The sequence below is a fragment of the Pelodiscus sinensis genome, chromosome 3 (assembly GCF_049634645.1).
Source record: "Pelodiscus sinensis isolate JC-2024 chromosome 3, ASM4963464v1, whole genome shotgun sequence".
Lineage (NCBI taxonomy): Eukaryota > Metazoa > Chordata > Testudines > Trionychidae > Pelodiscus > Pelodiscus sinensis.
This window is the reverse complement of record NC_134713.1, coordinates 21,993,414-22,020,489: the sequence shown is the minus strand read 5'-3', so window position 1 is coordinate 22,020,489 and position 27,076 is coordinate 21,993,414. Positions and strand designations below refer to the sequence as shown.

The 27,076-nt window shown below is 42.5% G+C and overlaps 1 long non-coding RNA gene across 5 annotated transcripts in view; it reads left to right on the top strand.

Moving 5' to 3' along the window:
• Nucleotides 1-27,076, top strand: part of LOC112543792 (uncharacterized) — a 186,018-nt gene that overhangs the window by 117,858 nt on the left and 41,084 nt on the right. Inside the window, exon 3 of one of the 5 annotated variants that reach the window (XR_012902511.1) lies at nt 20,082-20,466. The exons of 2 other annotated variants lie outside the window; for them this stretch is intronic. This is a non-coding gene — a long non-coding RNA (uncharacterized LOC112543792). Of the gene's footprint in view, nt 1-3,704; nt 5,066-19,728; nt 19,941-20,081; nt 20,467-27,076 lie in introns of those variants that run through there. 2 more of the 5 variants (XR_012902510.1, XR_012902508.1) reach the window with 2 other exon arrangements.

Here is a 27,076-nt window from a genome sequence, read left to right as displayed (position 1 = left end):
CTTTACCCACCAAGGGCTGTCCATCTTCATCCCATCTTGCGTCACTTAGCACATTAGTCCGGGAGCCCACCTTGTCTGTGAATACAGAGGCAAAGAAAGCATTGAGTACTTCAGCTTTCCCCACATCATCTGTCACTAGCTTACCTCCTTCATCCAGTAGGGGCCACACACCCTCTCTGATCATCACCTTCTTGTTAACATGCCTGTAGAAACCTTTCTTGTTATCCTTCACATCCTTAGCCAGTCGCAATTCCATTTGCGCTTTCGCCGTCCTGATAAACCCCCAGCATTCTAGAGCTACACATTTAAACCCCTCCCTGGTCATTTGTCCAAGTTTCCACTTTTTGTAAGCTTCCTTGTTGTGCTTAAGTTCACCAAGGATTTCCCCTGTAAGCCAATCCGCTCTCCTACCATGTTTGCCTCTCTTGCTACACGTCAGGATGGTTTCTTTCTGTGCTTTCAATAAGGCGTCTTTAAAATACTGCCAGTTGTCCTGGACTCCTTTCCCCTTCATGTTAACATCCCAGGGGATTCTGCCCATCAGGTCTCTGAGGGAGTCAAAATCTGCTTTTTTGAAGTCCAAGGTGTGTATTTTACTACACTCTTTTCTTCCTTTGGTCAGGATTCTGAAATCTACCATCTCATGATCACTGCTTCCCAGGTTGTCACCCACCTCTACTTCCCCTATTAGTTCCTCCCTGTTTGTGAGACGAAGGTAAAGCAGCGCACGGCCCCTGGTCGGATCCTTCAGCACTTGTGCCAAGAAGTTATCACCAACATTCTCCAAAAACTTCCTGGATTGCCTGTGTACTGCTGTATTGGTTTCCCAACAGATGATTAAAGTCCCCCACGAGAACCAGAGCCTGCGATTCGGAAGCTTCTCTCAGTTGTCCGAAGAAAGCCTCATCTACTTCATCCACCTGATTCGGTGGCCTGTAGCAGACAACTACCACAACATCACTGCTGTTGTTTGCTCCTTTAAACTTAACCCATAGACTCTCAACAAGTTTTTCTCCCTCTTTATACTGGAGTTCAGAACAATCATAGTGCTCTCTTACATATAGTGCAACTCCTCCTCCTTTTCTCCCCTGACTGTTCTTTCTGAACTGTCTATACCCTTCCATGACAGCACTCCAGTCATGCGAGTCATCCCACCAAGTCTCTGTTATCCCAATTAAATCATATTTCTTGGACTGGGCCAGGGCCTCCAGTTCTTCCTGTTTGTTTCCCAGACTTCTTGCATTAGTGTACAAACACCTCAGATAACCAGTTGATCGCCCTATCTTCTCCATTCTTGTTCGTTCCTCTCTGCATTTGTTCCTGGTATCCGACTTTCCCACTCCCCTCAGGGTTTTGGTCACCGTCCCCCGACGAACCTAGTTTAAAGCCCTCCTCACTAGGTTTGCAAGCCTGCCCACGAAGATACTCCTTCCTCTCTTTGTTAGGTGGATCCCATCTCTTCTTAACAATCCTTGTGCCTGGAACAGAGTCACATGGTCAAAGAAACCAAAGCCCTCTTTACGACACAACCTGTGCAACCATGCATTTATGTCCTCAATTTGACGATCCCTGCACAGTCCTTTCCCTTCAACAGTGAGGATGGATGAGAACACCACTTGCGCTCCCAGTTCTTGGATCCTTCTTCTCTGAGCTACATAATCCTCAGTAACCCGCTCAAGGTCATTCTTGGCCGTATCGTTAGTTCCCATGTGGAGAAGCAGGAAGGGGTAGTGATCCAAAGGTTTGATCAGTTTGGTAAGCCTCTCAGTCACATCCCGAATGCAAGCTCCCGGTAAGCAGCACACCTCTCAAGATTCCAGGTCTGGATGGCAGATGGATGGCTCAGTCCCTCTTAAGAGGGAGTCCCCGACCACCACCACCCGTCATCTTCTTTTGGGGGTAGTGGCCGTGGAACCGCCATCCGTAGGATTACGCATCCCATTCCTTCCAGTAGATGGTGTTCCTTTCCAATTTCTTCCTTGTGAGGTCCCTTCCAAAGCATTCAGCACTGCAGAGCCTGTGGAGAGAGCCTGAAAGTGATTACTTACCTCTATAGCATTGCGGGATTCCCATGCTGGCCTTTTCCCCCTTCTAGAAGTTACATGCTGCCAGTTCTCTTCCTGGTCCCGTACTGCCCTCTCTGGCTCTTCCGCCTGCCGTGCTTGAAGGATTAAACACTGCCTTCTATCAAGAAAGTCTTCATCCTCTCTGATCGAGCATAGGGTCGACAGGCCTCCAGTCCTCTAATTTTTTCTTCCAAAATGGCGACCAGCTTGCACTTTGTGCATATGAAATCTGTTCTTTCATCCAGGAGAAAGACAAACATGGCATACATTATACAGGTAACAACAGCAGACCTATCACCATCCATCACTGTTGTCTTGGAGAAGAGATTTAAAAAGAAAGAAAGGCAAGAGAACATCACGCCCTTCCCTCTCTCCTTCCCAATTCCCTCTCTAAACTCCCTGTTAGCACTCACCTGTTCACAAGCTCCTTAGTCGCTTGCCCACTGCCTTATAAAGATTTGGAGTGCCTGAAAGTCCCTCCCCCACCAAGGCTCAGCCAATCAGCAGAGGCTTGTAGAATTCAAAGTTTAATTAGAAGCCAACAGTTTCCACCTGCCAATCACAGCACACACTCCATGAAGGAGAGGGGGAGGGCAAAGAAGTGGGGAAAAAAAGCCTCACTCAGAAACACAGGGGAAAAGACAAACAAAAACAAAAAAAGCCACACACCAACCCTCACTCACACACACAAGCTCAGCACAAAGCAAGAAAGCCCCAAACACAACACACACTTCCCTCTAGAGTCTTGTATCTGCTTCTCCTCTACCTGGAGAACTCCCTCTCTAAAGCCTCACTCACAAACACAGAGAGAGAAAAAAAACTCACACACACCAATCCTCACTCACAAATGCAAGCTCAGCACACAGTAAGAAAGCCCCAATAACAACACACACTTCCCTCAAGAGTCCTGTATCTGCTTCTCCTTTACCTGGAGAACTCCCTCTCTAAACTCCCTGTTAGCATTCACCTGTTCGCGTAGACATAGCCCCAGACGCCTCTGTTTCACACAATGTGTATTCAGACTCAGATCCTGAAAAGTATTTAGATACCTAAGTGGAATTAAAGTGTCTAAATAGCTTTGAGGATCTGTGCGGGCCTAAAAATTCAGATTTCAAACTTGCTTGTCTGTGTGTCAAATATCTAAATAAGTTTCCTGCTGTTCAGACATGCTGAGATCCTTCAGCTCACCTTAACATCCATGTAACATGGGATTGCCTAGCGTGAAAATCTAGAGGCCAGATTCTTGGCCTATGTAAATTGGCATAAGTATTGATGCCAATATAGAGCTGTGCTGATTTAATACCAGCTGAGAATCTTGCCCCCCCCCCAAAAAAGCCCTTCAATTTTTACCTACTTATCTGGTTTAGCTACCTAAGGAATCTAACTATAAGCACTGATGTTTCTAGTTGGGCCCTAAATGAGTGTTGTGCTTATCTCCAAAAGTGAAACACAACCTCTAGGAAGATTCCATATGTTATCGAGTCTGATTTTCATTTCATCAACAAGTAGCATGACAACTGCATTGCTTTGTAAAAGCTGTGAGATTCGAAGTGGGTACTTCAGCACACCTCTTGAAATGATAATGAAAAACAAATTCCATCCAACAACAGTGAAATAGTTTGGTTTGTGTTCCCACAGCAAAGAAGAGCGAAGAGCTGAAGTTTAATCTTTTGAAGGAAAGAGTGGCTGAAGGCAATAGAGCCAATGTGAAACAATGAACATTTCACGTTCTTCCATCAAAATATTTTGAAGGGAAAAGAAGTTCAAGACAGCAATTTGAATCTGGAAAATTACAGCCTTTTAATGATCGCTCCTGATTCTATTCACTGCCTTAAGTTTGATTGGATACCCCTTAATATTCCTTTCTGTGCTTGGCCTGAAAACAAATGTTATTGTTCTCTTTAAGGCTATAAGGAAAATCATGTTACTCATTGACTGAATTTTTGTATAAAAGCTTTTGTCATTGCAGGTGTTTGAGGAGCCCTGTTTTGATTCAGGTGTTTACATAATTTGCATTTTTCAATAAGTGTTTAATTTCTTCAATTTCCGCCTTGAGGGCGGGGGGCTGGACTCGATGACCTCTCGAGGTCCCTTCCAGTCCTATTATTCTATTATTCTATGATTCAATGATGTTCATGCCATCTCTTAAATTTCTGTTCCAAATTTTGGTCTTAGACATCAGTGATGAAGCCGCTCTATGCCTTGTTGGAATGGATATTTGATGTAGAGTCACAGTCCCATCTGGGGAATGATCGTCATGCCAAGGCTGGGATCTAAACCCAGGCTGTCCAGCATTTGTGCTGTACTTGCTCCTTTTCAGGAATGGCAGCAAAATGAGTCCCATCAATCCATCATCTCATTGTTCCTTGTCATTGCATGGTGCACAAATATGGACTCACACATACCCAGGACCTATCTTTCCCCCATCAGTACAGTTACAAACAATAAGGGCTCTGTATGTCTCAGTGTTCTCTATATAGATATCATGCGCCACCAAAACATGGCTGTCTATGGAGAGGAAGGACAAGCCGTGTTTCACAGCATCCTGTTGCACAAGAGGACAGGGAGTGAAAAAACATCACCATCTCAACTTCAAACTGCAGGAGGGGAGCTATTGTGGGTAGAAATTGAGACATGCAGACAGTCATCCCAGTCCCAAATGTGGCTGTGGAGGGAAGTAACTACGTTCCACCGAGTCAGTGTATCATTGCTCTTGAACTTTCTGCACAATTTGAAGCTGCCTCTCATTGGCAGAAGCAGGGAAATTGCCTGGCCTGTGTCAGAGGTGAATCCCCTGCAGTACGCTCCAGAGAATAAGATGAGGCACTTGCTCCTCCTTATACCTGTGGGATGAATCTGATCCATACATTTCAGAAAGATATATTAGTGATTTTAGATCTGTTTCTTTTCTGGCATGCACTTCTACATTTCAGGAGTGGATCTGTATTTTATTTTATTTTTCTAGGACTCAGTTATGACTCAGGAAATGAGCGCACAGAGGGGACAAGGGTGAAGGAAAAAATCCCACGTACTTTTATGTGGTCTACCTGACTTTGTCTCTCGCTGTTTAGGAATAAACAAGACTGTGTTTGCTCAGCAAAGCTGATGGTAGGAACTTTGCAGTGAAATGTCTTTCTGTAGGAAAATGCATTTTTGTAAAAGCAACACCTTTTTCAAGAAAAAGTTTGTTTCAGTGAATTTCCCATTTTGGAAACAAAACTTTGAAACCATTGAAATGTCCTATGTCAACATGTTTGAAACAGAAAGTTCAAATGTTTTGGTTCAAAATCTCTTTTGTTCAAAAAAGTGTTCATTTAATTTAAAAAATGTAAAAAAATACAAATCAAAATGTGAAAATCAAGAGAACATTTCAAAGTGAAATGTTTCAACTGACTCCATCTAAATTTTTTATTGGCTTTTCAGGTTGCCACAATTTAAGATTTTGACTTTTAATTAAAAAATTATTTTGAAATCTATCGAAGGGCAGGAGAATTTTTTCCTGCCCAGCTGTACTGCTCCCTTCTTCCTTGAGAACTGTGTGGCTATGTCTATACTGCACCTGTTTCATGTTAAAAAATATGCAAATGAGGTGAAGGATGGAATATTGCCATGCCTCACTGGCATAATTAATAAAGGCTCCGTTTTTGCACAAGAGGCTTTTGCGCAAAAAGGATCTGTCTACATAGCTCCTTTTTGTGCAAAAACTCTCTCTTGTGCAAGAGCCATTCTTCCTGAAAAATTAGGAAGAACGGCTCTTGTGCAAGAGGAGGTCTTGCCCCATTTGCATATTTGTTGCACAAAATGGGCGCAGCATAGACATAGCCTGAGTGTGTGAAGAATGAGTGGACTTTGGTTTACCCTTCTTAACCACTAGCCAAAGTAGCTGAACTAGCATGAGAGAAGGGAACAATTTTACTACTGTCACATATCAGCAGTAAATGATTATGCAACCTCTCCCCCAGACATGAGCAAGGAAGAAGTGGAGGAGGAATTATACCTCAGAAGCATACCTGCCCTAATGTTGTTTGTACAGAGAATAAATTAATGACTTCATTACTTCCATCTCAGCAGAAAGAATAACAAATAATAACTTAATATTAGAGTGGTCCAGTGTGCAAGAAGTCACTAATGACCATTTAGTGAATGACAGTGTTTATCACCAAGGTCTTCTATTTATTTACAAAGCAGGTATATTTTGTTTAACAGCAATGTATGATTTTCCACACTGTCCTACCAATGCATTTTCTACCTAACCTATATGGATAATTTTGAGGTCAGAAGGTATTTCCATCTCCATGCCCAATTATGGCCTAATCCAAGTTCCTTTGCAATGGGTAGAAAAACTCTTATTAACTGTGGAATATAGCCTAAATTCTAGGTGTGTCTGGTGAGACTGCTATCAAATACAATCAGTTATTGTTCTGGTTTTCACGCTGAACAGATGCCTGCTGGGTATTGGACTTCAAACACCAAGCTCATCTAGCACAGATCACCAGACAAAAAAAAAAATCGACTCCTGGGCTGGATTCAAGCTGGCAACCTAGAAGTAAAAGGTTTTCCCATTTTCCCTCTAGGACCACCAATCTGCCTCCTTTGCACCTCATGTTCATTTACAACATACTTTGTAAATTCATAGCCATTCTTTTTTTCAAAATACTAGGAGTTTGTCTCTCTCTCACACGTCTATCCTAGAATTATGGATAGTATCTTTATATTTAATTTATGAAATCCAGCACACAAGAGCTTTGCTCTGTTGCTCCTCCATTTCCACAAGTTATTTGATGGGACATCTACTTTGGCCTTGGTAATTGGGCAAGCAGTTCTCAGCTGTGGAGCCAGTTTGTGTGTCTGCCAGCTGGAGTGGTTACAAGAATATTGAAATATGCAGCATCCACCAAGAGGATTTACCCTCTTGAGTAAATTCAGAATTGGTTAATTTTCTCCTAGTGCTTTGTTGGCCTGTGGCCTTCTTCTTGAAGTCCATTCCTTCATCTTCTAAGTTGGTAATTACCTCCTGATTTTACAGTGATAATGTCTAAGGAAAGTAGCTGTTCTCACCTTACACTGAAAATGTAAGTGTTCTAAGAACTGATTTGACTATAAATCATCAATGAATCAACAATGTGATTTTCATACAAGATTAAGCACAAAAAACTATTTTAAAACTTATCTGATGTTTCTCACTTGACTTTTGACTCTTGTCATTTTACCCATGCACTGTGGTAGAGGTTGAGAGCTCATAAGTTATTAGATCTCTCTAATGGGTAAATATAAGTGTGTTACCTAGAAGGAGAGAGGAAAATTCTTAATTCTGTAACCCCAACACTTCCAGCTTCACAATGATTTCAGTAAAATTTTTAGGATGTCTCTATGCATGAAATGCTACACCAACACAGCTATAGATGGCACAGCACTTCAGTGTCAACACTCTTTACAGTGTTGGTGTGGGTTCTCCTGTTGCTATAGTTAATTCACCCTCCCGAGAGGCAGTGGCTAGATAAATTAAGGAATATTTCTGATCTGCACCAAGGGGCTAGCTCTTTATAGCTACATCTCTCAGAGTGTGGATTTTTCACTTTCTTGGGAGACATAGCTCTTCTGATGTAAATTTTCGGTACAGACCAGCCAGAGGTGAAAGCAGGGCATACTGGCAAGAAAGTGGCTCAAGTAGTTGACATTAAAGTGCTGTTGTGGCAGTGCCTTAACATGGGTGTGTAGTGGCTGTAATAAAACCACCTCAGTTAGGGGAATAGCTACCAGTGCTGGGAACCACACGTCCAGTGATGTAGCACTGTCTATATGCCTCTTTACAGTGCTGAAACTTGCATCACTTGGGGGAGGTGAATTCTCACCCCTGAGCAAGGACAGATTTAGCACTGTAAGTGGCAGTGCACTAGTAAGAAATTTAGATTAGTTTCACCCATGAGACCAGCTGTAATTATAACAATGCAATCCTGCTAGCGTGGATGCAGTTATAATGGTATGTGAAGGCTGTTCCACACTCTGGCACTTTGAGTGAAGAAGATGGCAGACCACAAGAGACCTTAAAATACCCCACTAATAAAGATTTTGATTTAAAAAAACTTGCCAAGGTCACAGAATCCCTGACGTTAGGTGGTACACTGCCACCACCCAAAGGCAAAAATCCCTTGGGAGCTCCGCAAGACACACTTGGGAATTTCTTCTTGTAGAGTAATCCTTACCTCTTTAACCCTCCCTTAGGTGAGAGCTAGAAAAACAAACTGTAACTCCTAATAGCTGACCTTCAGCATTAGGGATGTGCACACAGATTAAAAGTACAGAGAATCACTTCCCTGGGATTCAGTTTCAGATACAGTGTGGAGGGTACATAGGCTCAGCACAAAAGAGTTTACCGAAACCCAAAATAAAGAAAATAACTGATCACATCTAACTACACATTCTCTACTTTACTTAATTCTGTTATTCCAAGGTTCAGTCCTTTCTCGACATGGATATTGCTAAAAATTCCATGCCTAATTCCCAAGACTTACTTCATCACTCCCCCAGCTCTTACTCTGAACTCACACAAAAGACTGAAGCAGGTAGAACCTGTTTTTCAATTTAAATCTCTTACTCTCTTATGATTGGCTTTCCTGTCTCCCCACCAACACTTCCTAGATACCTGCTGTTTCTGGGCAATTTAGTTAACTGAATGTCTGGGATGTCTAGAAAAGGCATCCATCACATGGTATAAGGCACCTTAGCCTTGCTATAGCTATATCCACACAGGGGGCTTACTCTTTCCATAAAAAAAATCTCTCCCCTAATGGAAATTGTTATACTGATAAAAAAAATTGTGTAGATAGCAGGCCTTAGGTACCTCTGCAAAGGATTTACTAAACTTGTGAACCAGAGCAAATGAGAGCAGACTGTAACACTGTGTACAACTGCTGTTTGTAGGATAGGATAATTATTTCATGAAACATTTCCAAAAATAGAAGTTGTTTTCAGTGTAAAGAAACTCATTTACTTGTGGGAGTGAAGGGGTCAATTTTTTTGCACATTTCTGATTTTGTTTCAGATTTTTCATTGAAAATATTATTGAAATAATTTTGATGAAAATGTTGAAAATTGAGACATTATGTTTTGTTTTTCATTTCAAATAATAGACATTTCAAACACTTAAGAATAAACACAACTTTTCTGTTCTATTCTTTTTATTAAAAATAGTCAGTTTGACCCCTACCATGAGGCCATAGATATTTGCTATAATCCAGCTCTTTATTTCCACAAATCTTTGGTTTTCTTATTCTCCCTTGTTCCCTATCTACAGAGTGAGGGATATACTCTAATGGACTGTGCACAGTAGTGAGAGCCAGAAATACTCTGAGAATGAATTCCTAAACTAGATTAGAATAGTTTGAGGAAAGGAGAACACTCCTTTTGCAGCAATTAACTGAAGGGAATCTTTTAATGAATTTCTTTTACCAAGAAGGATTGCGCAAAAAAAGGTTGCTCATTCTTTATTTAATTCTCCCCTTATTGATGTGGTCATAGTACGACTATTCTAGCAAATCATAACTGTAACCTTGTTTTCATCTCTTGTCTTGGACATAAAACTGAGGCTATGCCTATGCTAGTACTTTTTTAGGTAAAACTTCTGTCATTCAGGGGTGTGAAAAAACACATCCTTGATTGACAGAAGTTTCACAGATAGAAATGCTAGGTGGGCAGCACTATGTCAGCAGTAGACACTCTCCTGCAGACATGGCTACTACTGCTCATTGTGGGTGGTTTAATTAAATGGACAGCAGAGCTCATACAGCAGCATACCTGCAGTGGTATAGCTGTGCCACTATAAGATCTGTCTAGTGGAGACGTGGCTTTAGACTTTCTTCTTCAGATTCTCACTCTATAAAGTACGGATAGCCATACCTATGTTTAAGCTGATAATTAAAATGATTACTTAGGTTGGGTCTGGAAGAGACCTCAGGAGGTCATCTAATCCAATCCCTTGCCCAAAGCAGGCCTGACCCCATCTAAACCATCTCAAGCAAGGCTTTGTCAAACCAGGACTTAAAAACGTCTAGAGATGGAGATTCCACCACCACCCTAAGTAACCCATTCCAGTGCTTCACCACCCTCCTAGTGAAATAGTTTGTTTACCTAATATCCAAACTAGTCCTTCCCCACAGTAACTTGAGACCATTGCTCCTTGTTCTGCCATCCGTCACTAGTGAGAACAGCCTTTCTCCAGCCTCTTTGAACCTCCCTTAAGGAAGTTGAAGGCTGCTACCAAATCCCCCCTCACTCTTCTCTTCTGCAGACTAAATAAGCCCAAATCCGTCAGCCTCTTCTCATAGGTCATGTGCTCCAGCCCCCTAATCATTTTGCTTGCCCTTCGATGGACCCTTTCCTATGTGTCCACAACCTTTCTGTAGAGGGGGGCCCAGAAATGGATGCAGTACTCCAGATGTGGCCTCACTATTGCCAAATAAAGGGGAATAATAACTTCTCTAGATCTGCTGGAAATGTTCCTCCTACTGCCCCCTAATATGTCATTAGCCTTCTTGGCTACAAGAGCACACTGTTGATTTATATCCAGCTTCTCATCCACTGTAATCCCCAGGTCCTTTTCTGCAGAACTGCTACTTAGCCAGTCGCTCCCCAGCCTGTAACAATGCTTGAGATTCTTCCATCCCAAGTGCAGGACTCTACACTTGTCCTTGTTAAACTTCATCAGATTTCTTTGGCCCAATCCTCCAATTTGTCTAGGTCACTCTGCCTATCCCTACCCTCCAACATATCTACCTCTCCCCCTAGCTTACTGCCATCTGGAAACTTGCTGAGGGTGCAATCCAGCCTTTCATTCAGGTCAGCGTTTCCCAAACTATGGTCCACAGCCCGGTACCGGGCCACGGAAAAAAAATACCGGGCCTCAGCGTGGCTGCCGGTAGGGGAGCAGAGTGGGGTGGGCTGGGAGGAGGTGGCAGTGGGGGGAAGGGAGAACCGGCCACCGGGAAGAAAGGTTGGTGGCAGCAGAGCTGTCCCACGAAGATCAGGGAAGGCGGTTGGGCTGCCGGTGGAAGCAGGGTTAGGGTTAGCGGCGTTGTCCCACGGAGATGACAGGAGAGGGAGTGAGCGGGGTTGGAGGCAGCGGCGCTGTCCCATGGAGATCTAGGAAGGTGGCCGGTAGAAGTAGGGTTGGAGGCAACAGGGCTGTCCCGCGGAGATGGGGGCGGGAGAGGGCAAGCAGGCGGCAGAAGCAGGGTTGGGGGTAGCGGGACTGTCCTGCAGAGATGGGAGGAGGCAGGCGGGCAGGTGACAGAAGCAGGGTTGGAGGCAGTGGGGCTGTCCAGCTAAATCTGGTAGGGCAGGTGGCGGAACCAGGGCTGGATGGGGGGTGGGAGGGCTGACCAGGGAAGAACAGGAGGAAGAGGACGGGAGATCCAGCTGCAGGAAGCAGGGCTGGATGGGGGCAGCTGGGCTGGTTTGCGGGGAGTTGTTGGGGGAGCTGGGCTGACCGGGGGAGATTGGTGGGAGGCGGGGGGAACTGGCTGCCGTAAGCAGGGCTGGACGGGGGCAGCAGGGCTTGACAGGGAGATTAGGAGGAGAACCGGGGTGGAGCGGGACTGACCTGGCCACATGCAGAACCTACAGACCCTGGCAGAGGAGTGAGTCTGCCTGGGGATTCTATTTTGCCCCCCCCCCATACCCTTCCTCGAGTAGTTGCGAATTGCCTGGCAGGTAGACACACTCAGGCAGTGTGAGCACATCTACTATCCAGGCAGTTTGCAGCTAAGGACTCATACACCTGATTATAATAAAACTTACCTAATTAGAAAATACCAGACATTTTATATGTCTGGTAATTTCTCAATTTGTTTCTCAGACAAAACCCTCAAACACCTCGCCACCATACCCTTCCTTGCACCCTCCCTCCTAGACAGCTACCCTACCCCGAGGCTGCTCCTGCTCCCACATCCTGGAGTGCCCATGCAGCGCCGGGTTCCCCAAGCTCTGGCCCAGGCTGGGTGGAGGATGCAGCCGGGTGAAAACTGAAAATTTATTCATTTTTCATTCTTTTTTTCATACGTGTGTATATTTTGGGACTGCAAAAAACAGTACTAAAAAAACTGGGTTCCAACTAAAGTAAAAAATTTGGGAAACCCTGACCTAGCCAGCTTTCTATTCATCTTACAGTCCATTTATCCATATTCCCTTAACTTGATGACAAAAATATTGTGGGTGACTGTATCAAAAGCTTTGCTAACGCTGGGTTTGTCTACACTGCCACCCTAATTCAAACTAGGGTGGCTAATGTAGGCATTCGAAGTTGCAAATGAAGCCCGGGATTTAAATATCACGGGCTTCATTTGCATCTTGCCGGGTGCTGCCATTTTTAAATCCCCCTTAGTGCGGACTCCTTGCCTGCGGCTACACGCGGCACAGAGTAGGTAGTTCGAATTAGGATCTCTAATTCGAACTACATTTACTCCTCGTGGAATGAGGTGTATCAGTAGTTCGAATTAGAGAGCCTAATTCAAACTACCTACTCCGTGCCGCATGTAGCCCTGGGCACGGAGTCCGCACTAAGGGGGATTTAAAAATGGCGGCGCCAGGCAAGATGCAAATGAAGCCCGGGATATTTAAATCCTGGGCTTCATTTGCAACTTCGAATGCCTATAGTTCGAACTAGGGTAGCAGTGTAGACATACCCGCTGGTACTAGGGGCTTCGGGAGGACCAGAAACAACGTATTTGAATATTCATCATTTGCTTAATGAATATGCAAATGAATGTTATTGGTCCTCCAAAAGCTCGTGAATGGATTTATTGGTCCCCGTGTCAAAAAGTTTGGGAACCCCTGATTCAGGTCATTAATAAAGATGATGAACAAAACCAGCCCTAGAATCGATCCTTGGGGCACTCCACTTGAAACCAACCACCAACCGGACATTGAGAAATTGATCACTACCCTTTCGGCCCAAACAATCTAGCCTGCTTTCTATCCACCTTATAGTTCATTTATCTAATCCATACTTCTTTAACTTGTTGGCAAGAATATTGTGGGAGACCGTATCAAAAGCTTTTCTAAAGTCAAGGAATATCACTGACTTCCCCATGTCTACAGAGCCAGTTATCTCATCATAGAAGCTAATCGGATTGGTCAGGCATGACTTGCCCTTTGTGAATCCATGTTGATTAGTCCTGGTCACTTTCTCCTCTTCTAAGTGCTTCAAAATGGATTCCTTTAGGATCCCCTCCTTGAATGAGGTAAGGCTGACTAGTCTGTAATTTCCTGGATTGTCCTTCTTTCCTTTTTGAAAGATGAGCAGTACATTAGCTTTTTTCCAATCATCCATGACCTCTCCCGATCTCCAAGGCTTCATCTAGACTAGCAAGATTTTGCGCAAAAACTTGCCAGCTGTCTCCATTGGCTGCTTGAATTTGTGCAATAGCACTGACTTTGTAATGTACAAAATCAGTGCTTCTTGCGCAAATACTTTCACGCTCCTGCTTGGGAAAAAGCCCTCTTGTGCAAGAATACTTGCGCAAGAGGGCCAACGTAGACAGGGAAGAACTGTTTTGTGCAAAAAAGCCCCGATGGTGAAAATGGTGATCGGGGCTTTCTTGCGCAAAATCGCATCTAGACTGGCCACGGATGCTTTTGCGCTAAAGCATCCATGCCAATCTAGACGCTCTTTTGCAGAAATACTTTTAACAGAAAAACTTTTCCGTTAAAAGTATTTCCGCAAAATCATGCCAGTCTAGACGCAGCCCAATAGTTTTCAAAGAGCATGGCCAAAGGCTCTGCAATGACATTTGCCAACTCCCTCAGTAACCTTAGATGCATTAAATCCACAGGTTGCCACATTGTTTGAAGATATTGAATGAGATCTTCAACGAGAATTAATGGACACCACTAGAATAGAGTGGAAGACAGAAATTCCCTCTCATAAGGGCTTTTTGGATTTTGAAATTTGACTATTGTGATTTGGAACAAAATCTAAAATTTCAAAATGCTCCATGAACAATTCTATAATAGTTTTTCAGTTTAGATTAACTAATTTTTTGATAATTTTGATTATAAATAGATAATTTCACAATTAAATGCTATTTCAAAACAAAAAAAAGATACATATTGTTCTGAAAATGTCAGAACTGAATATTTTGACATTGTCAGAATAGTTTTTCCTGGTTTTCCTCTGAAATAAAATTTTGGTGAAAGGACTACAATTTCGCAAATCATTTCTTTGTTGATGAAACTGCATTCTCATATGGAAAATGGTCCAGTCAAGCTTATTTCAATCAGCTCTTGATGTAACTAGGCATGGACTTGAATAGATCTGTACCCATTTCCATCAAATGAGGAGTTTTATTGTAACTTTTTTCCTAGTAACATTGGTATTGTATTCTTAGTTGCTTCTTTGTACACATAAATTCAGGCGTCCCATAAAAAAGCCAACATTAATGTTCCTTCCAATACTTTAAGGATTCAGTCCTATAAACCTTGACTTTGCATATTTGGGTCCCAATTTCCTTAGTTAAATAGTAGCTATAGTCACAATTCAGGGCTAGCTTCACCTTTGATCCTGTCTCCAATCTGAGTGCACTTTTTAAGGCTTCTTGCTTTTCCCTGTCTGGGATGGAATCTCAAGTTTTTCCCACTCTCAGACTGGCTGCCAGGCTATAACACCCTGTGTACCAGCTATGATTATTCAGCATGCCTGACTCGATTTTACCAGTTGCAAGACTTCCTTTCAGATGAGCCCAGTGATTCCAAACAGCCTTCTTAAACAAAGTATTGTTTAATCTTAATGGTTGTAGCCCAGTGTAACAAGAGAAAAAAACATATAACAGAACACCTATATGCATATCTATCTTACTAAAGGTCTTCCCAATATATTGGGGGTCCTGCACACCTTAGCTCAAATCTCTAGATTCCATCCCTTCAGGAAGTCCATCTTTTTAAATCTCCCTTTCAGTCTCTCCCATCTGTTTAGCCTGGAGGTGATGTAATCCTGAGGAAGCTGTATCACAGTCAACCATCCTTGGTGTTTGCCAAGGAACTTGTTTGCGAGCCTACTGTCATATCCATAGCTAAATTCCACACTAGTTTACTTTGTGCAATGATGGTGACTTCCATGGAGTTTCATAGATTATAAATCAGTGCTGAATTTGACACACAGGACATTATTTAGGTAACTACTTAAAGATATTAGCAGGGCAACAATGTCTGAAATCTTGTAATTCTTAACGACACTACATGTAGCTTTAGAGGGGATAAAACGGAGTCTTCCAGAATTGTAGCTGGAAGCATGTACCAAATCTGGTTTGTTTTTTTCTTTTACTTTTATCTAGTTTATCCTTGAAGAGCATAAACTGGAAAGTGTAATTTTGTGGCCAGTAATTATTTGCAATGGAAAGTAGTTCCCTGGCTAGCAAAACTTGCAATAGTATGCACTTGCTGAGAATGTAATTACAATGTATGCAGTACATACACACTCTATCAAGTAACAAGCTCTGGAAAGTGTTGCTCCATTCCCAGAGCAATGGAAACCCCTATAATTCTTCTGGAATGTCCTGGATTTTGTCATTTTAACTGAAGCCCTTTATACTATTGTATTTTGAGTCTCAATAAATTTAGCATAATTGGTATTTCATTTTCTCTTCTCTTGATACTTATTTTACCATCAATCAAAAAAATATTGTATAGAGACCACTTGAGGTTTTTTAAAGCAAGAGGCATGTTTCCCTAAAATTGCAGGTTAGATCCAATATATTAGTCCTTTCCACTGTGAACCTCCTTTAGCTTCAAATATTTCTCCTCTGGGCCATATTATTTTCCTTTTGAATAGTAGAACACAAGGACTGCATGGTCTCCTCTCAGGCTGAAGCCAATGCAGTATAGTTCATCATTCAGAGCAGGAAATGAGAATTCACTGAGTTGCCAACAATTCCCTGCTCTGCCAAGCTGTAATGGTGACATTTATGCTGTGCCTTTCATCTATATAGCATGCAAGCTACTAGAGAGTCACCACTGGGAAAATATATCCCTCCAAAGGAATGGGCCATCTCACAGCACAGCATCAGACTGCAGTTCAGCCCTGAGTCATAGGATTAATGGTACCTACTCTCATAGCTCGGGGGGGAAACCTTTTCTGTGATCTTAACTCCTTACTGAACCCCTGTACATACTCAATCACTGGTTCCACCTCTGCTTTCAGTAGTCTACGAGGAGATCCAGGATTCCCCACCTTTCTCCCATGCAGGAGATCAAAATGGATCCCCGGGGAACTTCTCTAGAAGCAAATAACAGATTGGGTCACATTTCATCCCACTCACTTGCCCTCTTCCTTGCATATATTCCCATCAAAAATATCAGTGCCCCACTGAACCTTTCAGTTAAACCATTTGTCCTTGGGTGATACGGGGCAACTTTCTGTTATTGTACCCAACACATCTTCCAAAATTCACTGAAATTTGGGACATGAAACTTGCCTCATGATCTGATAAGATCGCCTTAGAAAACTTGCGTGGTGAATAGTATTTAAGTCACTGGAACAGCTTCTAATTTGGAGAGAACTGTTTCTCTCTTTATCTAGGAGCGTGGGCCACTACTATCAAAATAAAGTCATTTGCATTCTGGATCAACCGGAACATATGGCCAATAATATCCACTCCCACTTTAAACATATCTCTTTGATCATAGGTAGTAGGTGTGGTAGAGCTTTTGGTGATCCTAGAGAAGATATGGGCAATAATTTTTGATGGGGGGGAGGCTCTCCAAGATTTTGGTAAGCAGTCTAGGGCTGCACTTTTCTATGGATGGGATCTAGGGTCTCAGATGGAGATTGAGTGCAGAAGGGAGCTTAGGGCAGGAGACTGGGGCATAGGAGAGGATGTGAGGTCTATTTCCCACTGTCCTTCCTTTTTTCCAGGCATAATTGGGGACCTATTTTTACTCCAGGTTTTCACCCTTCTCTTTCGGGCTTATTTTCCCTGAACAGCCTTTCTTGTACATAAAAGTGAGCAAGAGCTGCTAACGACCCTGGACATTCCTTACACACAGCCTTGTGCAGCTTGTAATAGGTTCTGTTCCCTTTCTCTTCATCCACTTTTTCAATTAATCTATCATTTTCTGCAGCAATTCCCCATGACTTAATTTATCTACCTTTCTAAAGTTTCTGAACCTGAGGCACTAAGTGTCTGGAGTAATCTGAAACCATTTTAACAAAGACATTTAAAAAACCTTGTATTTTCATGTGTCACTTACATACATATTATCTGAACACCTGTAATGCTTCACTTTTCAGCTTAGAGAAAAGGCCAGTCATGTTTTGGCACTCAGGAATGTTCTGAATGTTGCAGATTTTTTCAAATGTGGTCAAACATTCCTGAGTACAATCTATTTCCTTGTTACTGGGACACAATTTGTCCTAACTGGTTGGCTTTTTGAGAAGGATGGATTTACTGCTTGAAGGGTTTGCATCTATGTCTCCAGGATCTTGAGTCAGTATTCCCTCTCCTCAAATGTCAGCACTTTTAGCTCAAAGGTTTGCCAACATGCTGCTGCTTTGCTTTTCTGCCTCTTTTACTTCTCCGCTTCCCTCTTTGGGCATTTCTGTTCAACTTCCCATGCTTGGCATTCACATTCTTTGCTTTCTCTAACTCCAAACTGATCAGTTGTAACTTCTTGGAAGTTTTGCTTATGCTCATATTTACATTTTCTTTTGTCTTATTTCTCTCACCCAAAAGAGATCACAGAAAAATAACAAAAATGTTTTTTTGGTCTGTTTCTGACCTGACTTCTGAATCTTTAAGAATCTAACTTATCAATGCTTCGAGAATAAATTTCAGCCAACCAGCAAACTGTGTGTAAACCCTGTTCCTAATATGCCACAGTGGAGCTCAGAACTATGAGTGAGCTTGTTATCCTCCTTCCTTAGAAAAAGAGAGGTGTGCAAGAGCTAAAAGGGGTAACAGCAAGCTGCTAGATATCCCAGACAAATGTCTCAGGCCTCTTCAAGCTTTTACTGTGTCTTGCAGGTAATAGTTCTTTGAGCTGAGTCACTGACATTCTGTTGTGCTATCCAGCCCCTGTCACTGGACACGAAGTAATTACAAAGTCTACTGCCTCCAAAGAGACAATGCTGGTTACTTAAGTCAATTAAGAATTCACATATGATAAAGAAAGTGAAGTTTATTAACAAAGACAGAGATTCAGGTGATACTGAATATGGGTTGTAGAAACAAGTATGGTTACAAATATAACAGTATAAAACCCTCATATAAGACAATGGTTACTTTAGTGGATTAAAATCTTGTCTGGCATAAGTTTGTTTTCTGAAGCAACTTCTCAGTTTTACCAGCTCCAGAGCCAGGGCTCTGATTATGGCATTAGTGAGACTGATACTGGACTAGTGTGTATAGGTCCTCATGCCCACGTTTTAAAGGAGTGTTAAAACATTAGAGAGGGTTCAGAAAAGAGCCACAGAAATTATTTGCTCTCTGGACAAAAATGCCTTCAGGTAAAAGACTTAAGGTTTTTCTACACAGCAGTGTTATTTTGGAATAACTGATGTTATTTCAAAATAACATAGTCCACAACTACATTACAAGCAGTTATTTTGACATAATGTCAAAATAACGTTGAGCTGGAGGACTTCTTACTCCAACTCCTGTAACCCACATTTTATGAGGAGTAAGGGAAGTTGGAGGAAGAGTGCTTTCTTGGACTTGATGTATAGATAGTGCCTAAAGCCAAAATATTTTATTTCGACTTAGGCTATGCAATTGAAGTTGTGTAGCTTATTTCAGCTTTAGCCCTGATGTATAGACGTACCCTTTAAGAGCTCAAACTGTTTACTTATGAACAAGAAGATTTAGACGTGATTAGATTACAATGCATATGTATCTTCTTGGGGAGAGCTCAAACTGTTTACTTATGAACAAGAAGATTTAGACGTGATTAGATTACAATGCATATGTATCTTCTTGGGGAGAAAATGCTAGGTACAAAGGGGTTCTTTAGCTATAACAAAAAGCAAGGGATGGATGCTGAGGATGGACAAATTTGATGTTTTTAACAATTGGGGTGATTAATCATTGGAACAAATTACTAAGGGAAGTAGTGGAATCTCCATCTTTTGATACCTACAGATTAGGACTGGGTCCCTTTCTGGAATGTATGCATTAGTGAAACATAAGTTATTGGGTTCAGTACAGGAGTAATTTGGTCTAATTTAATGGTCTGTGTGATACAGAAAGTCAGACTAGATGATCTAATGATCCCTTTTGTCCTTAAACTCTGCCTACAAATCTCTATCTGTATCTAATCAGATGTCACACATTAAGCAGAAATAAGGCTGGTCAATATTTGGATGAGAAATCTCTAAGGAAAGCTGAAGGCGTGTCCAATGGGCAAAGAAGTCACTGACATGTGATGGCAATTCCTGACAAACTCACTGCACCTTTCACATTGTTGTCACAGTATTTATCTATAAGGAATGTCATGTGAAGTACCAAGTGAGAGCTTATATCTTTTTGGTCACCATAAACATTGTGAGCTGAAAGCATGTTTGTTAATCAAGAAGTTGTAGGTATATACTAAAAATGTATTCAAACTGTGTAACTGGGAGAGGTTGGTAAACACGTGTGTCCCAGACAAAGGAGTGTTGATGCATCTGTTCTCTTAGGTTTTTGGATGTAACAATGGGAATAATAGGAGAACCAGAAAAGGGACACGGTGCTACCACTTTGGGGAATAAGCAGCAAAAACACTCTTCAAAGGTTCTTGGAACATATGAAGTGGGGAAAAAGACATTGTGGTTGACCGTCTTGGAAGGAGTAAAAAAGACTGTGCTGCTTGTATTAATGAAAGTTGAGCCCTGGCTCTGGGGCTGGTGAAACTGAGAAGTTGCTTCAGGTAACAAACTTATGCTAGACAAGATTTTAATCCACTAAGTAACCATTGTCTTATATGAGGGTTTTATACTGTTATATTTGTAACCGTAGATCCCTACTCTTTGGCCTTGTCTACATTTATCAGGAGAAGGACACTGAGGGGATCGATCTTCCAGGGTTTGGACCCACTAAATCAACTGCTGATTGTACTCCCATCGAACCTGGCACTCTACTGAAGCAAGAAGGGTAAGGGGAGTCAACAGGAGAGTTTCTCTGATCAACCCCCTGCTCTGAAGATGCTGCAGTAACTCAAACTAAGGTACATCGATTACAGCTACTCTAGTCATGTATGGGGAGTGTATTACTTTTCAGTGATACAATCTGCTTTCCAGGATAAAATCCTCTATTCTATAAGTATGGTCGGCTTTCCTTGTTCCTAGATGTATGACCTTTTATTTGGCAGTATTAAAATATATTGTATTTTAACAGGCCTATCTTACCAAGGGATGCAGATCACTCTGTATAATTGCCCTTCCCTCGATCACTCAACAGTTCTGGGCCTTATTGTCATTTTGTCTCATGTTCATAAGTACCATGCTTCTCGTGGAACGAGGTGTACCGGTAGTTCGGAATAGGAAGCCTAATCCGAACTACCTAGTTCATGCCGCGTGTAGCCGCGGGCACGGAGTCCGAACTAGCGGACATTTAAAAATGGCGGCGCCAGGCAATATGCAAATATGCAATATGCGATATGCAAATGAAATATGCAATATGCAAATGAAGCCCGGGAAATTCAAATCCCGGGCTTCATTTGCAACTCCGGTTGCCTACATTAACCACCCTAGTTCGAACTAGGGTGGTAGTGTAGACATACCCTTAGGTGCTTGATTGGGTAGTTCTTGTTCACCTGTTCAGGTTCTAACTTATGACCCCATATGGAGTCAGGAAGAATTTTCCCCAGACCTCTGCAGTGACTTTGGAGATTTGTTGCTCTCTTTTCCAGTGTCTGGGTGCAGGTCACTTGCCGGGATTATCTGGGTATATCTCTCTTAAACGTTTCTGCCATTGTGAGACCTTTGACCACTGTTAGTCCTTAGGCCTCCTATTCTCTATCTGTGGCACATAATGGTCTAGTCTCTTGTGCCTTGCTATACTGTGGTCCAATTTGGCTGCTATGTTTACTGTGCAGATGCTAGTTAGTGTTGCTGGCCTATGCTACACAGAAGGTCAGATTAGACTTGTTCTCAAAGTTCATTGCACCATGACTGCCTTTTGACAATAAAGTTACTACATGATGCCTGGGAGCGGTATCAGAGCCCAAGCCATACCAGGTGGGGGAAAGGGAGATTGCAGTATGAGTCCCATACCCCTCCTGGTCAGGATGGAACCTGGGTTTTGGCTAAAATTGGGATGTGTCACACTTTGGTGTCCCGACCCACAGTTTGAGAACTGGAGTCCCTTCTGGCCCTAAACTCTGTTGACACCAGTCTTTGGTTGTCATCCCCAAATTGTATCAGCAATAATTTTATATTTGCTTCCAAATCATTGATGAAAATAGTGAATAGTGTGAGACCTAGTACTGATCTCTGCAGAATCCTACTAGAAATGCCTCCTGAAATAATATCTCCCCACTTGCCTAGATCTTGTTTAATTACAACATCTCATACCCTAACCACTGGAACTTGTTTCCTTCCTATCATGTTGTAGCTATTCTTTGAATAGAAACAGGACAAGTTTCCAGATCTGTCAGTCCAGTAACTATCATCAGTCCTCAAATGAACTTTTAAAAAGATCTGAAAAATGAAAATGTCTCTAAATTACCCTCTCTTCCAACTCTACTGTTTATTAATGTACTGGTCTCTAAATCTTAACAACAAATAGAGTGATGAGCAGACCTAGAATGAAACCTGAGCTGAAATAAGTAAGGATTTTTAAAAATAGTGTCAGAATAACCTACTAAACTGTTTAGAATTACAATAAGGGTATGTCTACACTAGCCCCCTAGTTCGAACTAGGGAGGCTAATGTAGGCATTCGAAGTTGCAAATGAAGCCCAGGATTTAAATATCCAGGGCTTTATTTGCATATTCCCGTCTGGTCGCCATTTTTAAATTCCACTAGTCCGAAATAACTGCACACGGCTACACACGGCAGTGAAACGGTAATTCAAACTAAGTCCTTAGTTTGAATTAACTGTTACTCGTCCTGGAATGAGGTATCATTTGCAACTTTGAATGCCTACATTAGCCTCCCTAGTTCGAACTAAGGGGCTAGTGCAGACATACCCTTAATTTACATTAATGTAAATTCCTATCTTCATCTTTTATTGTTCTAATTAGGTCATTTACCTAAGCCTCCAAATTACTAACATGAATTGTGCTTAGTTGTGCCATTTTTTACCACTCCCTCCCCCAAAGATTTTTCCTTTTTAAATTGGAAAATTCTCAAATTATCTGGTTGGCCCCAACCTGTTCCAAATTCTCACAAGATTAGGTTGATACAGAGCATCTTTGTTTTGCAGTTGTTAGAGTTCTAAAGCAGTTGTTGAGGTCTCTGGATTCTGAACATTTGTCATCACTTAATTCTAATCTGAATTATTGGCACTGAAGAGGGTATAGCTCATTGCTGTGGGAAAGTTTTCAGGAGATGAAAGTATTGTGAATTACAACATTTGCATCAAAGCTGGTCAGATGAGAAAAAAAATCCTGCAGGGAATTTCAACTTTTGTGTGAAAAATTGAAAATGGGAATATTTGTATTTTAGAACCATGGTGCATAAACACAGTTGTAGTTTGGATGCCTTTCTCACAATGTACTACTGTCTTCGCTCTTCATAAACTGTTGTGATACAGCTTGGAAGATAAATTCCAGCTGGGAATCCCTGCCTATAGATGAGATCTGGGCATGAGGCACTTGAACTACAACTCCCATGAGGAACCACATTGAAATAAGTGAGTACTAAGGTGTTTGGTCCACATTTTCATCTGGTCAAATCCAATTTTCTTTGCAAAACAGCATCAGTGGGAATTTTTTGACCAGATATAATATTCATCTGAAAAGGGGACTTTTTAAGTTTGTATTTGTATGTGAACTGTTTTTAAAAATTATGCGATGTAGGATACCTCAACTTTTGGACACCTAACTGTAGTTTATTTAAAGGAGCCTTCTTTTAAGAGGTCATGTGTCCTACATCAACTGAAAATCAGGCTTTTTAAGACATTTAAATTTGAATATCCCATAACGGAGATACCCATCTAATATTATCAATGGAATGGTTTAGTGTATAGATGCCACAAGGATTATGATTATTTTTATCTCCAAAGGGAAACAAACAGTAATGAATCAGAGGGGTAGCCGTGTTAGTCTGAATCTGCAAAAGCGACGAGGAGTCCTGTGGCACCTTATAGACTAACTGAAGTGTAGGAGCATAAGCTTTCGTGGGCAAAGACCCACTTCGTCAGATGCATGTAGTGGAAATTTCCAGAGACAGGAATAAATATGCAGGCCAGGATCAGGCTGGAGATGACGAGGTGGATCCAATCAAGGAGGATGAGGCCCACTTCTAGCAGCTGATCTGGAGGTGTGAATTCCAAGAGAGCAGAAGCTGCTTTTGTAGTTAGCAAGCCATTCACAGTCTTTGTTTAATCCAGAGTTGATTGTGTCAAACTTAAAGATGAACTGTAGCTCAGCAGTTTCTCTTTGAAGTCTGGTCCTGAAGTTTTTTTGCTGCAGGATGGCTACTTTTAGATCTGCAATTGTGTGTCCAGGAAGATTGAAGTGTTCCCCTACAGGTTTTTGTATGTTGCCATTCCTAATATCAGATTTGTGTCCATTGATTCTTTTACGTAGGGACTGTCCTGTTTGGCCGATGTATATAGCAGTGGGGCATTGTTGGCACATGATGGCATATATTACGTTGGTGGATGTGCAGGAGAATGTACCAGTGACAGTATGGCTGATCTGGTTAGGCCTTTGATGGTATTGCTGGTGTATATATGTGGGCAGAGTTGGCACCGAGGTTTGTTGCAAGGATTGGTTCCTGAGTTCGAGTTATTATGGTGCGGTGTGTAGTTGCTGGTGAGAATATGCTTCAGGTTGGCGGGTTGTCTGTGGGCAAGGACCGGCCTACCTCCCAAGGCCTGTGAAAGCGAGGGATCATTGTCCAGGATGGGTTGAAGATCACTAATGATGCATTGGAGAGGTTTTAGCTGGGGACTGTAGGTGATGGCCAGTGGTGTTCTGTTGGTTTCTTTCTTGGGCTTGTCCCGTAGCAGGAGGCTTCTGGGTACACGTCTGGCTCTGTCAATCTGTCTCCTCACTTCCTCGTGTGGGTATTGCAGTTTACAGAATGCTTGTTGAAGATCTTGTAGGTGTAGGTCTCTGTCTGAGGGGTTGGAGCATATGCGGTTGTACCTCAGTGCTTGGCTGTAAACAATGGATCGTGTGGTGTGTCTGGGATGGAAACTGGAGGCATGAAGGTAAGTATAGCGGTCGGTAGGTTTTCGGTATAGGGTGGTATTGATATGAAAGTATTTGAGAACTTTTTTCAAGATTATTTTGCACATTATCACAGTCCTGTTAAGGCCCATAATAAATAGGGTGCTGGACTAAGTGCTGGGAGAACTTGGTTGTATTCCTGGCTCTGCTACTGGTCTGTAGTGTGATCTTGGGCAAGTCACTTCACTTCTCTATGCTTCTGTTTCCCTATCCAGTGTTCATCTTCACTAGTTATACGTTAAGCTCTTTGCAGCTGGGACTGACTTTTACTGTGTGTTTGTATAGCACCTCCTACAGTGGGACTCTGATCTTGAGGGCTCTAAGTGCTATTATAACACACATAAATAATAATAATAAATTCTGGCCTGGAACAGGAAAGGCTGCTCTCAAAATTTTTCTGTCCCACTGCAGATATATTATAGATCTATTGAAAATGTCAGTCTTTTCCAGATGCCCAATCTAGTTTCACGGTTCCTAGACATTAGGATTAGCATTCAGAGTTTTGAATACTTAGCAAATTCTCATACTTTAACTTTTTTTTAAAAGAATAACCCTATGCATAAAAGAGACTCTTGCTTCGCATTCCTCCTTCTCCTTCAAATTACACCTCGGGTTTGGCCTTCATTAAATAGGGCTGTGAAAAAATCCACACTTTGTGCACTGCAGTTAGGTCAACCTCACTCTGCCTCCCCATAACCTCTCTCCACACTAGATACATCTGGGACAAAGGATGAATCCTTTTATCAACCTAGCTGATACCTCTTTTTGGTTGAGTGGCGGGGGGAGGGGTGGTGTAGGGGAAGAGAGTGTTTATCACAGTGATAAAAAGAAAAGAAACTAATACAAAAACATTCTATCACTGTCATGTCTACACTACAGCAGCATAGCTAGAGCAGTGCTTTAATTAAGCTAGTCCTACTAAAGAACCTCATTCTACTGACAAGTACACCAAATTATAATTAGTAGCTAACTTCATAACAGCCTACAAAACTCCTCAATATCATGTACTAGCCTCCATCATACCCTTCCTACTGTATCAACATCAGCAAATCAATGCATCCTGCATCATGCCTTAAAGATCAATAAGAGCTCTTTGGAGGATGACGATTTTCTTTTACAGAAGCTTTCGAAGGTTCAGAATTTGCTTTTGTTCCATATTTGAACCAAACCTTTTGAATATTTGTGTGAAACAGAATTGTCTCAAGATATCCATTTTTAAATAAAAGAACTCAGGTTTCTCTGTCTCTCTGGTCAAATATGACGAGAAAAAGCCAGGAACCAACAAATCCTTTCTGACAAAAACTTTCTGACAAAATCCTTTCTGACATTTTGCTGAAGCCCAAATGTTTTGCAAAGGTATCTCAGTTTTGACAAAAAAATCCTGTATTTCAACAACTTTTCATTTTTTTCCAAACAGTCCCCATACATGGGCTATCTGAAGGCCAAGGATAGGAGTTTGTGCCAAACCCTGAAGTCCCCGCAAGCTTTACTGTCATCTCTGTCTCTTGTACACTAAGTAGTGCCCAAATCCAGCAATTCTGCATATAATCACTGTGTGTGTGTCTGGCTACTGGTTTAGTCTGACAAGATGTTGGGACCAATCCTGACAAATCACTGAAGTCTATCACAGTCTATCTAATGTGGTGGTTGCACGTAGGAAGGAAAGACAGTCCAGTGATTAGGATATTAGCCTAAGTCTTGGGAAACCTGCATTTAACTCCCTGAATTGCCTCCTGTGTGATATTGAGCACATCACTTGGCCTCACAGAGTCTCCATTCTGCATCTGTAAAGAGGGATAATAATATTACCCTGCCTGAGTCTTCAGGATAAATACAGTAAATATTGTAAGTCCCTCACCTACTACAGCAGGAATGACTTAGGGTATGTCTACACTAGAAAGTTAGTTCGAACTAATGGACGTTAGTTCGAACTAACTTTCCTATGCGCTACACTAGCGCTCCGCTAGTTCGAATTTGAATCGAACTAGCGGAGCGCTTAGTTCGAACTAGGAAAACCTCATTTTACGAGGACTAACGCCTAGTTCGAACTAGCTAGTTCGAACTAAGGGCTGTGTAGCCCTTTAGTTCGAACTAGTGGGAGGCTAGCCCTCCCCAGGTTTCCCTGGTGGCCACTCTGGCCAACACCAGGGAAACTCTATGCCCCCCTCCCGGCCCCGGACCCCTTAAAGGGGCACGGGCTGGCTACGGTGCCCGTGCCAGGTGCAAGCCTGCCAGCACCCAGCTAGCAGACCCTGCACCTGGCACGGCACAGAGCCACCCACCCGATGCCTCCCAGCCCACCCCCTCTTGCCGGGACCAGGCTGGCGGCTCCCGGGAGCTTGCCCTGGACCGCAAGAGGCGGGCACCTTCCTGGGCTAGTGCGGACATCGTGGACCTCGTCCACGATCTCCGCACTAGGCACAGGAAAGTGGCCGGCTAGGGCAGGAGAGCTGCCAGCCTGGCCACCCAGGAGCAGGTGTGCATGAAAATCAAGGGGGTCCACTGAGACCCCCGACCCTGAGCCCTGAGCTTACAATGGCCGTCCTGGGTCAGACCAAAGGTCCATCTAGCCCAGTAGCCTCTCTGCCAACAGCGGCCAACCCTAGGGACCCTGGAGGGGATGGACCGAAGACAATGACCAAGCC